Genomic DNA, 12,378 nt, shown 5'->3' on the forward strand with positions numbered 1-12,378 from the left:
TTCCAAGTAACCAATGGAAAAATGAAGGTTTATTTTTAGTTGTTTAATGACCCAAGTTATGCGATATGCACAAGACACAAATCACCACTTTGTGCCCCAGACCACTTACTTCCTCAAGCTTAGACTAGGACTAGGGATATTAAAACTTGTAATTTTTTTTTTTTTTTTTTAAGTATACTCCATGCCCACTGTGGGGCTTGAACTCACAAGTCCATGACCCTGAGATCAAGTCACACGCTCTACAGACTGAACCAGCCAGGCACCTGAAGATTTGTAATTCTTTATCTCTATAAGCACCATATGTTTTATTTTTTTTTTTAAAGGAGCTTGTTTTCTTTGTTTACACTGAATGTGAACATCCAGAATATCAAGTCACAATGATAGTTAAGTGCAGATCTTGATTGGTCATTCTGGGTCTCCTAATTACATGGAACAATGGTAATGATCCTAAATTTTCATCTATTTCAGCATCATTTCCATTCTTAATTCACTATGGCTATGCAGATAGAGTCAAGTATTTAACTGAAGAGATTATCTGGATAATGTAGGCAGAAGATATCTTGCATATGTGCTTGTGTGTGTGTGTGTATGTGTGTGAAAGAGAGAGAGAGAGAGAGATCCAGTCTTGAATATCAAGTTTGTCTTTCAAATTAATCAAATTTGCCAGAAAATTGCTCATTTGATGGTTACGTGGTTTAGTGGGAAGATCATTTAATATTCTTCTGGTGACAATGAGAAAACACAAAGCTCACATTATTTTTTTAAAGGACATTTATTGGCTCATTTATTTCAGAATTCCAATAGAATATCCTGGCATTCAGGCATGGTTGGATCTATGGACTCAGGCAGTAAGCTTTGGCCACTATCTCTTTCTTCATCCATACGAATTTATTTTCCTTGGCTTTACGTTTTTGTTCAGACATTTCTTATGTGATGAGCAAGATGGTCTCTGAAGCTACATAGGCATAACCTGCCATCTTTGCAATCCTGGTTAAAGGTGATACCAATGGTAGAAGCAGTAATAATAGCTGGTATTCAACCATATTTACTGAAAATTTACTTTATGCCAAGACATTTTTAAGTTGTTTAACATCCATTCCTATTCAAAGAATGCTATGAAGAGGTGTATTATTTTTCATATTTTATAGATGAGGGAAGAAAAACTATTTTTTGCTAACTCTATTAGAAAATCTGGGAAATCTCTATTCGACCTGGATTTCCTAAATTCATGACATAAATTTATACCTAAGGCAGATTTCATATAGCAGGTCCAGCCCAGTTTAAATTCTACCCTTGTGACCAGGGAAAATGTGCAATATTCTTGAAAGAGGAAAATGTGCTAAAACTACCAATCCTTTACAGGTTAACAACTGAACTGCATCATGATCCACATCTAAATTTCAGTGGCTAAACTTGAATTCAACAAATCATTGACTGTCATAACTAAGACATTGCAAGGAAGGCAGAAAAAAATTAGGAATGTAATTTGTATTCTAGATTTAAGGAGTTAAACAAAGAGGAGGAACAATAAGTAAAAAATGCAGAATTATAAGAAAATGAGTAGAAACAAAGGGCAAATGAAAAGTAACAAGGTTGAGATTGCATACAATAGAAAAAAAAACAATAGAAATAAAACAATTATAGTAGCCAATTTTATTGAGAACCTATTATGTGCAGCACACAATTAACCAACCTGGCAGATACTTATATTTCATATACTACCCAGAAGAAGTAACTGAGGTTGACTTAAAATATGTAACTCCTGTAAAGTAACATAGCTACAAAATTATTGAGACTGGTTTCAATCCAGGACATCAGACTCTGTGATATTCTCTTACTGAGGGCTCTAATTCTGAATAACATAGAACATGGATAGAATTTACTTAATTTAATTCAGGAAAAAAAAATACACCTTGAACTACCAAAATGCTTTACATCTTATATATTAAATAATTCTTTAATATTATCCGGGAAATTTGCAATTTGTAATTCCAATTCAGAAAATGTACAAACATATTCTACCTTACATTGAAAATATAAGCCCAGAACAGCATTAGTTATAAATAAAATTAATGAACACGTAATGAAATCCTGGTGATATTGCTGCAATCCAGTGTGAAATACAATCCTGGAAAGTACCATCATATACCAAAATAAAAATACATTTTGCTAAGTTGATAGGAATGATACATTTATATCATTCCAAATATTTATATTATTTCAAAATTTAAGGACCAAAAGGTCTACTTTTACATTGTGGCACACTTCTTCCAGTGTCAGATAAAATGTTAAGAACCATCCTTTGAATTTTCAAAAAAACTATTTTATAGTTTATCACCGCAGAGTTCATTTGGTATCAGTTAGTCCTTTTTCTTTGTGAGATTGGAGCCAGGAACAATTCAAGGTCATGTCACTTGGCAAGTAAGAACTTGGAAACAGAGTACCGCATGCAGTGAACTTCAGTCCAGATTCAAACTGAATGGTCTGCTATGTTAGCACACTATCCCAGAGTATACTTTATAACACTTGAGGATTTTATAAGTTTAACAAATCATACCTTTAAATTTTGCTTTCAGGTGAGGTGAAGCTATCTCTGTCTTTGCATAGGAAGAAGTCAATAGTAACTATTTTTTTTATTATTTACTTTTATTTTTAAATTTTTTTTTAAGTAGGCTTCATGCCCAGTGTGGAACCCAACGTGGAGCTTGAACTCACGACCCTGAGATTGAGACCTGAACGGAGATCAAGAGTCAGATGCTTAACCAACTGAGCTACCCAGGTGCCCCAATAATGACTTTAATATTAACAATATTTTATTTTATTATTTTACTTTTTAGATTTAGGCATTTTTTTAAAACCAGGTTTGTTTTTTCCCCCCAAGTTCCTGGTTTAATAAGGACTTGTTTATTTTGAGAAAGAAGGGTCCCAAACATCAGGCTATTCACAAAAAACACCCCAGAGTATCAACTTTAGAAAACAAATCTTAAGACTATTACACTAATTATTTTTCTAGAGGACACATTCAACATGCCAACTCTCATTCACAAAAATACATTGTTACACTTGTTTTGAACAGCCCCACATAGCACTCTTATGCGGGGTATAACACACATACCTCTAACTCAAAGCTGCTCTCAGGTGCTACTTGACTAATGCGACTGCCTCTGCAGTTAGGGAAGCAACTACTGAGCTCATGTATGAATGGAAAGAACTGTACTCTCTGCATAACGAGAGATTATTTTGGAGACAGCTGATAAAAATCACACATCCTTTTTGTTGGTAAGTCATAAAGAGGTATCAAATAAGACTTAATATAATTACTAGGAATGTCAAAGGAACCAAAAATGGGACTAGGCGCAGGGCAATATGAATTAATGAACATGGGAAGGACAAGGATGGGGAAAACAGTGAGCATGTGCTGAAGAAGACACTAGGGGAGAGGATCTGGTGAATATTTTGATCTTAGACAAGCACCAAGGTAAAGAAATAATGGGACAAGATTTCTAAACCCCACTATGTGCTTAGCAGTCATCCTCACCATTGGCGCTGTCTCTGTCATCCTCTCCCTCCTCAGCCTCTTTCTCATCGTCCTTGATCAACTCCAGCTGGCCACCCCCCTGATCTTCATTATCATCACCATCCAGCAGGTCCCCCTCTTCAGCAGAGTCATCTGCACCCGCCCCCAGACTCCGTCTTCACGTCGGTCTACTCTTTCTTCGGGGAGCTGCTGCTCTGCTCTCTTCTGACTGGCCATTCATCTCTCCTTGTTTGCTCTGTTCTTTCTCCATTTTTTTTTTCCAGGATTCCAGTAGAGAACCCACTCTTTGTTTTATCTGGGTCAATGCCTTCTTAATGGTCTGAAGGTCATCGTTTTTCAATTTTCCAGACTTGGAAGAAGATCCTCACTGTCCACTCTTAGAATTGAAGCCACTTTTGCCCCTTCGTGAGGTGTTTCCTAATACACGCTGGCATCTTGAAGGAACTACAGCCCAAGCAATTGGAGGAGGAGGAGGAACACGTGCTGGGTAACTATACATCTTGTCATAATAACCTCATTGAAAGTCACAGTCCAAGTCATAAGAGGAGCTGAGTAGAGGGGACAGAGAAGGGTGTTCTGGTACTGACCCGTGCCTCTCTGCTGCAGATCATTTCACACCTGCTTTTCCTCAGTTCACCTTAAGCTCTGAAGCCAGATTAATATCTAAAACCTGGCCAGCAATCATTTTGCCATCCTCTCCTGCCACAGCAGCCCGGGCATTTCTCTCATTAACATACTGAACAAAGGCAAACCCTTATGAACCCACAGGATGGCCTCCATATCAGATTTCTTAACCACAAGAGCATTGAGATTCCCAATGAATACACGGGAGTTCATGGCGCCAGGATCTGTCTTGTTGGTAACATTGCTGGCCATCTTCTTTGATGTTAAGGTTCCTCACAAAGCCGAAAGATGTAGCTGAAGACCAAAAAAATCTCAGAGGACAGGGAAGGGAGAAGAGATTGGATTCTGAATCGCCTGCTCCCAGGTTCTACGTAGACAAGTCAACTGCTGCTCGAGGCCGACAATACGGCCGCACTGCTCAGTCTTCGTCTCTTCACAAAATGGCCTAGAGTTTGGCATTTTACTTTCTTTTGAATATGTCACCTTTTGCAAGCTAGGAAGACAGAACCAAACTAAAGCAGTCTAGTCCTCTAGGGATCCAGGACAACTCTTGCGATCTCTAGCAGAATGGCATCATGATACAAGGTGCTAATGATGGGCTTATAATCTCTAAATAATAACGATTTATCTACATTTTTCCCCCTTAGGAAACATCTGAAAGTCCAGTCCTTAAAGGCATGATACACGAGCATCTCTATCTACAAAGAAAAAAATGACCCAAATTATATGCTGGCCAGTTTACTGGTGGACCAAATCAAAGCTGACCAATGACTAGTGAACAGAGGAAGCGTTTACCTTTTGGAAACTCACTCTGAGGTTTAAAAAAAAAAAAGTCCCAGCTGCTGTTAGTAAGAAAGTAAGTAAAAAATGTTACAGATACACGCACACTGGTACTTGATTTTGCCAAGGTTTTCCGCTAGAATACAAAGCTAGAGATGAGTGTAGGAATAAGATACTTAGATGTTTTCTAAGTATAAATTTCAAATAAATTACCAGGTTTCAAAATAAATTACCAGCAATATGAAATTGGCATACTGAATTCTTCCATTTGCCACCAGAACAAACTGACAATGAGGACTATTTCAAAGAAATGCTCAACTATAGGAAAGGTAATAACACCTTCCACTATGGAATAACCTCTGGCTTTCCCATACCATTAACACTGCTACTCTTGCAAGATACATGTGCATGCAGAAAAACTTGTCAGCTGTTGCCAGGGCCAGGAGATGAAAAATAGAGCATGTCCTGATTAGTTAATTTGTGACTATAAGCTCAGGTGATAACTTGGGGATGGACCCATAAAATCTGGCCATTCTTTTGTTTAACATCTGAAAACTGCAGAATTCCTCAGTCCTTTGCCACCGTTTCTGCTCGATATCTTAAAGCTGGCTTCATTCCCATCTGTGACTCATCTGCTCAGTGTTGAGGGTGGGCACTAGTTGTCAAAATCTGGAATGTCATCGGTAGGAGTAACCCCAGGAGCCTTTGGATGCATAGTAGGAGATGCTCAGGTGGTAAAATTCTGGCAGGAACACCAGGACGCCAATGATCAGGACCGAATGGCCCAGCCTGCCCTTTGTTGATATAGCCAGCAGGAGGGAGTCTATGATGAAAAAGGCACCCATCAAAACAGCACTGTAGTAAGTGCAATGGTTTCGTATGGGATCTTAAAAGAGTGTTTCTTCTTAAACTCACGGCCAATGTGTAGGCATCATCTGTGCTGGAAAGCCTTAAGTATTTCACTTAACTACCGGAGATTCCAGAAACCAGGTTGGTAGGAGACAGCATCATAACACGTGGATGCAGCTACAATCAGAGCATTGCACCAGGTCGTCCCCACACCAATGGCTTGATCATGGGGCAGCAGAGGCACTGGACGCTCATGGCATGCCTCACCTAACTGCCATCCCACCCGCCAATATTATCAATATTTTAAAGATCATTTTAAATTCGGTCCATGTGTTAGGTACATTGATATCTAAAGCATCCTCTATGAATATATCCAGCGCTGTGATATTTTGCATAATACCTGAAAACCAGAAACATAGTCATAAAGATACTAGGAAGCACTTATATGCCAAAAGTTCCCAAAAGGGGAGATCTCTGGTGATCTGTTGATGCTTCTGGCTCTGTATGGATATGACCACCAGTCCAAGGGCTGTATCTTTTACTCCACATCCTGCTGTCCGCAGCATTGTGTAGCACTGTCAACACCGATTTACAAAGGTGAAAAGGGTAATGTTACCAGAAAGATTCAAAGAGATTTTGCACCAATTCATTAAAAAATCAATTTGCAAGCACAGAGAGGATATCAGATAGTAACTCTTATTTATCAAGCTAAATAAATCCATTTTTTAAAATATCAAAGAATGGATCCTGCAAGTAGGGAAACTTCAGAGATAAGAATTCCTTTGATTTTTGTTTTGTTTTGAACCTACCCTCATATGAATTTTTACTTACAAAATGGTTAAGGATATTACTTTTGGGGGCGCCTGGGTGGCTCGGTGGGTTAAGCCTCTGCTTTAAGCTCACATCCTGATCTCAGGGTCCTGGGATTGAGCCCCACATTGGGCTCTCTGCTCAGCAGGGAGCCTGCTTCCCCGCTCTCTCTGCCTGCCTCTTTGCCTACTTGTGATCTCTCTCTCTGTCAAATAAATAAATAATTTTTTTTTAAAAAAAGGGTATTACTTTTGGCATAATAATTCAGAGAAAAAAATTCTAGCATGCTTGTTCACAAGCATATATATGCTTATAGAGAGAAACACATAACAACTTTCTGGGGTTTTCTGGAACTTTCACTCAATTTCTCAATTCTATATTACCTTGGATTGAAGATGAATGAACAAGAGAAATAAGAAAGAAAAGAAAGAAATATAATAATAATACATATACATAATGTGGTAAACTATACCAAACCATACTATACTATAATAAATATAACATAATCCAGCAGTGGGAACACTTAAGCACATTCACATCAATAGGCACAATTGTTGCTTATTATACACGGAGAGCAGTGGGCCAGCTGGCATTGAGGAATGTGTTGGAGGAGAGTGTAGTAGGAAGAGAGGCAGTCAGTGACGATGAGTATTCAGAAAGAGGCAAAGGAATTTGTGTTTATATGAATGTCCGGGTGGGAACTCATGAACAATTGGAGTAACAGCAGAGGTGGCATGGCTCCAAAAGTGTGACCTTCCATGGTGAGTAAGATCCAAAGAGAGAGAAGAGCCAAGAAATGACCTAGGAAGATATTGCAATGATCCAAGCATGACGTTGCTATGGCGGCAGGATGGGGTTGGAGGGCATGACAGCATGATGGATAGGAAAAACACTTCCAAGACAGAATTCAGAGAACCTGGTGTCTTTATCCCCATATACAAAACGTAAACTAAAGATTCAAGTTATAGAAAATGGGAGAGAAAGTTCTCATAGAAGCACCAGCTCTGAGATTTTGGGCTCATTATGTTTTCCCTTGAGACTCGGTTTTTATATCTGTAAATCATATTATCAGTAGAGGCTTTCAGCTCTGAAATTTTGTTTCTGTCCTACAAGACACTGGAAGAATGGCCAGAGTAAAATGGACTGAAATGAGATAAAGAAAAGGTAAAAATTAGTGGTTGTTTGAAGAATAATGCATATAATCAAGCATTTAATATGTACCAGGAATTGTGCTAATGTTTAAAATACTTATTATCTTGTTTAGTTCTCATAACAAACAAATAAGAGGCAAATAAAACAAAGAAGAAAGAAAGAAAACCAAACAGAGAGAACTACCTGTCAAGGGAGGCAGCAAATTATCCTCTGGGGAAACACTGGATAAACTGGAAAGGGTAGAAATCTGAGGGTTTGGGGAAATGGAAGTCTCTGTTGAGTCTGGCTCAAGTGGCTTGGGGTTCAGTTTAATATGAACTCGATGATATCTCTTGTTTGTTTAACTCCCAGTGGCCCATCTGCAGAGAAAGGGCAGCGACACCCGTCTCAGTTTGCAGTTACCAGCAGGGCTGTGAATCTTCCTCTCCACCTCCCACCCCTTGCCCCACTTGCCAACCGCAGACCACTAAATTCAGGTAGCTGCCTTTTTACTACACCATTTCAGCAGCAAATGCATTGTTTTGCGCCTCTTTTGACCAGGAGCAAAGTAGGGAACAATTCTTTAGGTGACGTTAGCACTTGAGCTTAGATTAACGATGCAAAATCTAATTTATATTGTCTCTCCCCAGCCATATGATCTAGCATTGTCCCTGCCCTTTCAACGCAGCTGTACATTAAGCTGCATGCTTTAGAGGTTTTCTCCAACAACTCCCAGACCACTTTCCTAATCAGTATTCAGCAGTATCTTTCCTTTCAGCAGATGCACATTATTTTCTCCTCCCTTTGTTCTTATATTTATTCTTCTAAGGTTTATCCACATCAACTGCCTTTGCTGATTGTTAGCCTAATTTTAAAATGACCCCAAGACCTATAAAAATACACACTTAAGGTGTTTGATCGCAAAAAACACCAACCTGTTTATAGGAAAGTTAAGAGATAAAATTTATGAGGAATGTCTAAAAAAAGACATTGTTCTTCAACCGGGTGATCCAATATTGACAGAATTTATAAAGTTTCAAGATTTATGGTAGAATTTTATTTTAACCCCCAGTTAGAGAACATTGTATTTGAGTGCATATAAAATCATTTTCGTCAAAATAGGAACACTGGCTTCAATTTATTTTTGGAAGAGAAAGAACTAATACATTCTTGCTTTATGAAGTTAACACAAGACTACTTTTCTAAAAAGGTCTGTATATTATTTTTTTAAAGGCAACATTGCAAAAATGTCAGTGAGTTACTCTTAGATATATATAAATCATTTTCAGCTTTCTTGATATGAAAATGTGAAAAGCTTGATGAAAATTGAAGAATATGAGATGTTGGTTAAAGATAATAATCTTTTCATTCTAGGCTCGCAGACTGTGCCAGGGAGAAAACAGGCAAACAAAAGCATTAAGTCCCCAGGCTTCCAAATGAGGAACAGTCATGATTACAATCCATCAGTTCACTCAAGTGGTGTTCGCTGTGACTCACCAGTTGAATTCTGGCGCTAATTGCCATTACTCAAACTATGCCTATTTATCACCAGACAGGACAAAATGGCTGTCTTTGTAGCCCAGCTTTACAGCAGCACATTTGCAACAATCAGCACTTGCGATTGTTCTCTATTCACGCCTCCAAGAATACAAATTGCACTGAATGGTGAGAAATAGCAAGATGAGTAATGCTTAAACTCTAAGTCAATCGGATTATGCATCCTTTCATCCATCCATCCATCCATCTATCTATCCATCCATGCATCCAATCAATGGATGTGTGCTAGACGTTGTGCTAAATGTTGGGGGGAATAAATGGTAATTAGGCAATTTCATTTCTCATTTTGGTTGTGCTGAAATTAGAAGGATCCCAGAGAAGATATACTTGGACTGAGCTGGTCGGTCATGCTGTGACCCAATTACTCTACAGGAAGAGTGGTCTTATGTGAATAACCTAAGGAGCTTGGAAACCACGTTGAAATCAGCCTCTTTACCTCTGTGACTACAGCACTGGTTCAAGTTTTCAACTTCTTTGCCTGCATTACCTCAGTGTCTAAGTGGCCATCCTTCTCCTCTCTTGTTCCCATTCAGTTCAATCTCAATAGAACCACCTGAAGGATCCCACTAAAATATGTCAGACCATGTCACTCTCCTGTTCTTCCAATGGCTTCCATTTACTTTGGAGTAAAACGTAAAATTGTCACAAAATGCTTTTAACGTCCTAAGAGAGCTTCATTCCTATCCTGCCATTAATGTATCTAGTAAGGCTTCCTCTCTATTTCCTTCACTCTCTTCTCTTCCCCCTACCCCCACCCCCACCCCAGCCACCTTGCTGTTCTTTGAATAGGTTTACTTTTGCCTCAGGATTTGAACTTGATATTCCATCTGCTGGATCACTCCTCCCCCAGATACCCACTCGCATGGCTTTCTTATTTCTTCCAGAATGTTCCCTTTCTCACAGAGACTGATTGTGAGTAGCCTATTTAAATCTGTGAACAGCCCCATTCATCAGGTTCTCACTACCATATCCCTCCATTCTGGTTTAATTCCCCACCCCCATCCCCGCCAAAACACATGATAACAACTGAAAACGTGGCTTGCTTTATTTTTTTTTTTTTTAATTTTTTATTTTAATAAACATATAATGTATTTTTATCCCCAGGGGTACAGGTCTGTGAATCATCTGGTTTACACATTTCACAGCACTCATCATAGCCCATACCCTCCCCAATGTCCATTTCCCCACCACCCTCTCCCGTCCCCCTTCCCCCCCGCAACCCTCAGTCTGTTTCTTGAGATTGAGTCTTTTATGGTTTGTCTCCCTCCCAATCCCATCTTTTCATTTTTTCTTTTCCTACCTCCCCCCAAACCCCCCCACCTTGCATCTCCCCTTCCTCATATCAAAGAGATCATATGATAGTTATATTTCTCCGATTGACTTATTTCGCTAGCTTGCTTTATTTTTTATTTTTATTTCTTATCTGTCCCTTTCCACTAAGATTTTTTTTTTTTCTGTGTTGCTGTTTTCTGAATTCCCAGTGAATAAGAAGAGTGCTTGATGAATCATGGGTTTTCAACACATACATGTGAAATGCATGAATCTTGGGCCACTATCCAAAACTTCTGTCTACAGAGTCCAACCAGGAAATTTCCCCTTCAAGTATTTTGTGGCTAAATCAGAGCCTATTTGTTCTCTAACTACATTATATCCTTTCCACATCAATTGCATTTCTTTATTAGATTCATTTATTCATTCAAGTCACATTACTGCATCAGCATTTACAAGGTGTCAACTAGGAGAGCGTGTGCTATGCTGGGAATTCAATCAAAATGTGCAGATCCAGCCCTTAAATACTACAGTTCTGGTAAAGACTTACATATAGACCACAGGTATAGTAGAATAGTATACAAAGTGTTATTTTGGAGGTCAGCCTGCCACTCCTGGGGCAGGGGAAGAAACTAGTTTGGGCATCTAGGAAAGACTCCAGAAAGGAAGTTATTTTGACGTAGACTTGCAAACTAGCAGTTAGCAGGCTGACTCCAGACTGCAGATGTATTTAATGTGCTGTGTAGAATGTTGTCTTTCTCCACTGAAATAATTACATGAGTAAATATGTATATTCATACACTCTGATTTCAAAATGGGATGCTTCACATTAAACTATGGATTTCTCATCACTCCTGATAAAAATTTAAAAAGGAAAGAGAAAATATGGTAGTACTGTAGCTGTATCCCACATGTCAGTGATGAACCTAGGCTGATCATTATATTTCTATCAAAATTCTTTAGTCTAAAAGAATAACCAAGAATAGAGAAAATATTAAAAAGGCAGATGGAGCACATCTCTTGTTGGAAGTGTTATTTCCATGTGTTTAATATGCATCCACCAGCACACTCTTCTCATTTCCATTGTTTCCCTGTCCCTGTAGGCATCTGAGATCCTTTGATGTGATGTAGACCTTGAAAGATGAGTCAGGAAGGACACTGCAGGCAGAGAGGGAGCAGGAAGGTCGAGAATAAGATGTTACGCTCAGAACACGTGTTGCTGGAGAGAAGAGAGTATAGGAGGAACAGAGAGGAGTAAGGCCACAGACAAGGGTGACCGGATTAGGAAGGCCCTTTTATATAATGCTAAAATATTGAGATTACCCTTTGGGGAAAACTGAGATGAATGTATTTTTCAAGCTGTGGAATGAGTTAATCATTAAATCTGTTACGATTATGAATTAAAAAGTCATAAATAAAACTTAAAGTGAAGGTCTGAGGGATTTTCCATAAATTTAGGGACATGAGCTTGATTAGAGCTCTTTCAGCTGCTCAAAGGTGTTTGCTACTTTCTGGTTTAAGAGTTTATTTTGATACATTTGAAGTTATGGGAAATAATGAACTCCAGATTAGTTTGTCTATTACATTTATGCTACTAGCATTCATTCATACCTCAATTTACAAACTTTAATCAAGATACAGTGAAGAGTAACATACAAAGATACGTATGCAATGCATGTACAACACTATTGGCAGGTACTCAAAAGCTATTCACAGCCCCAGGCTCCCCCACTGCTCTTACACCAACGTTGACAGCTAATATCCATCACCCATTTGCATTTCTACTTGGGGGAGCCCAGGTGAGGCAAAAAAAATGTCTT

General features: G+C 38.7%; 1 pseudogene across 1 annotated transcript; it reads right to left on the bottom strand.

Annotated features, from left to right (window-relative positions):
* Positions 1-3,521: 3,521 nt before the first annotated feature.
* Positions 3,522-4,414, bottom strand: LOC308348446 (heterogeneous nuclear ribonucleoprotein C-like; annotated as a pseudogene). The gene is made up of 2 exons: positions 4,125-4,414; positions 3,522-4,037 (listed from the first exon to the last, which is right to left on the bottom strand). The product of its transcript is annotated as a heterogeneous nuclear ribonucleoprotein C-like (transcript).
* Between the last annotated feature and the right edge of the window lie 7,964 nt (positions 4,415-12,378).

The sequence above is a fragment of the Martes martes genome (genome assembly GCF_963455335.1).
Source record: "Martes martes genome assembly, chromosome: 1".
NCBI lineage: Eukaryota > Metazoa > Chordata > Mammalia > Carnivora > Mustelidae > Martes > Martes martes.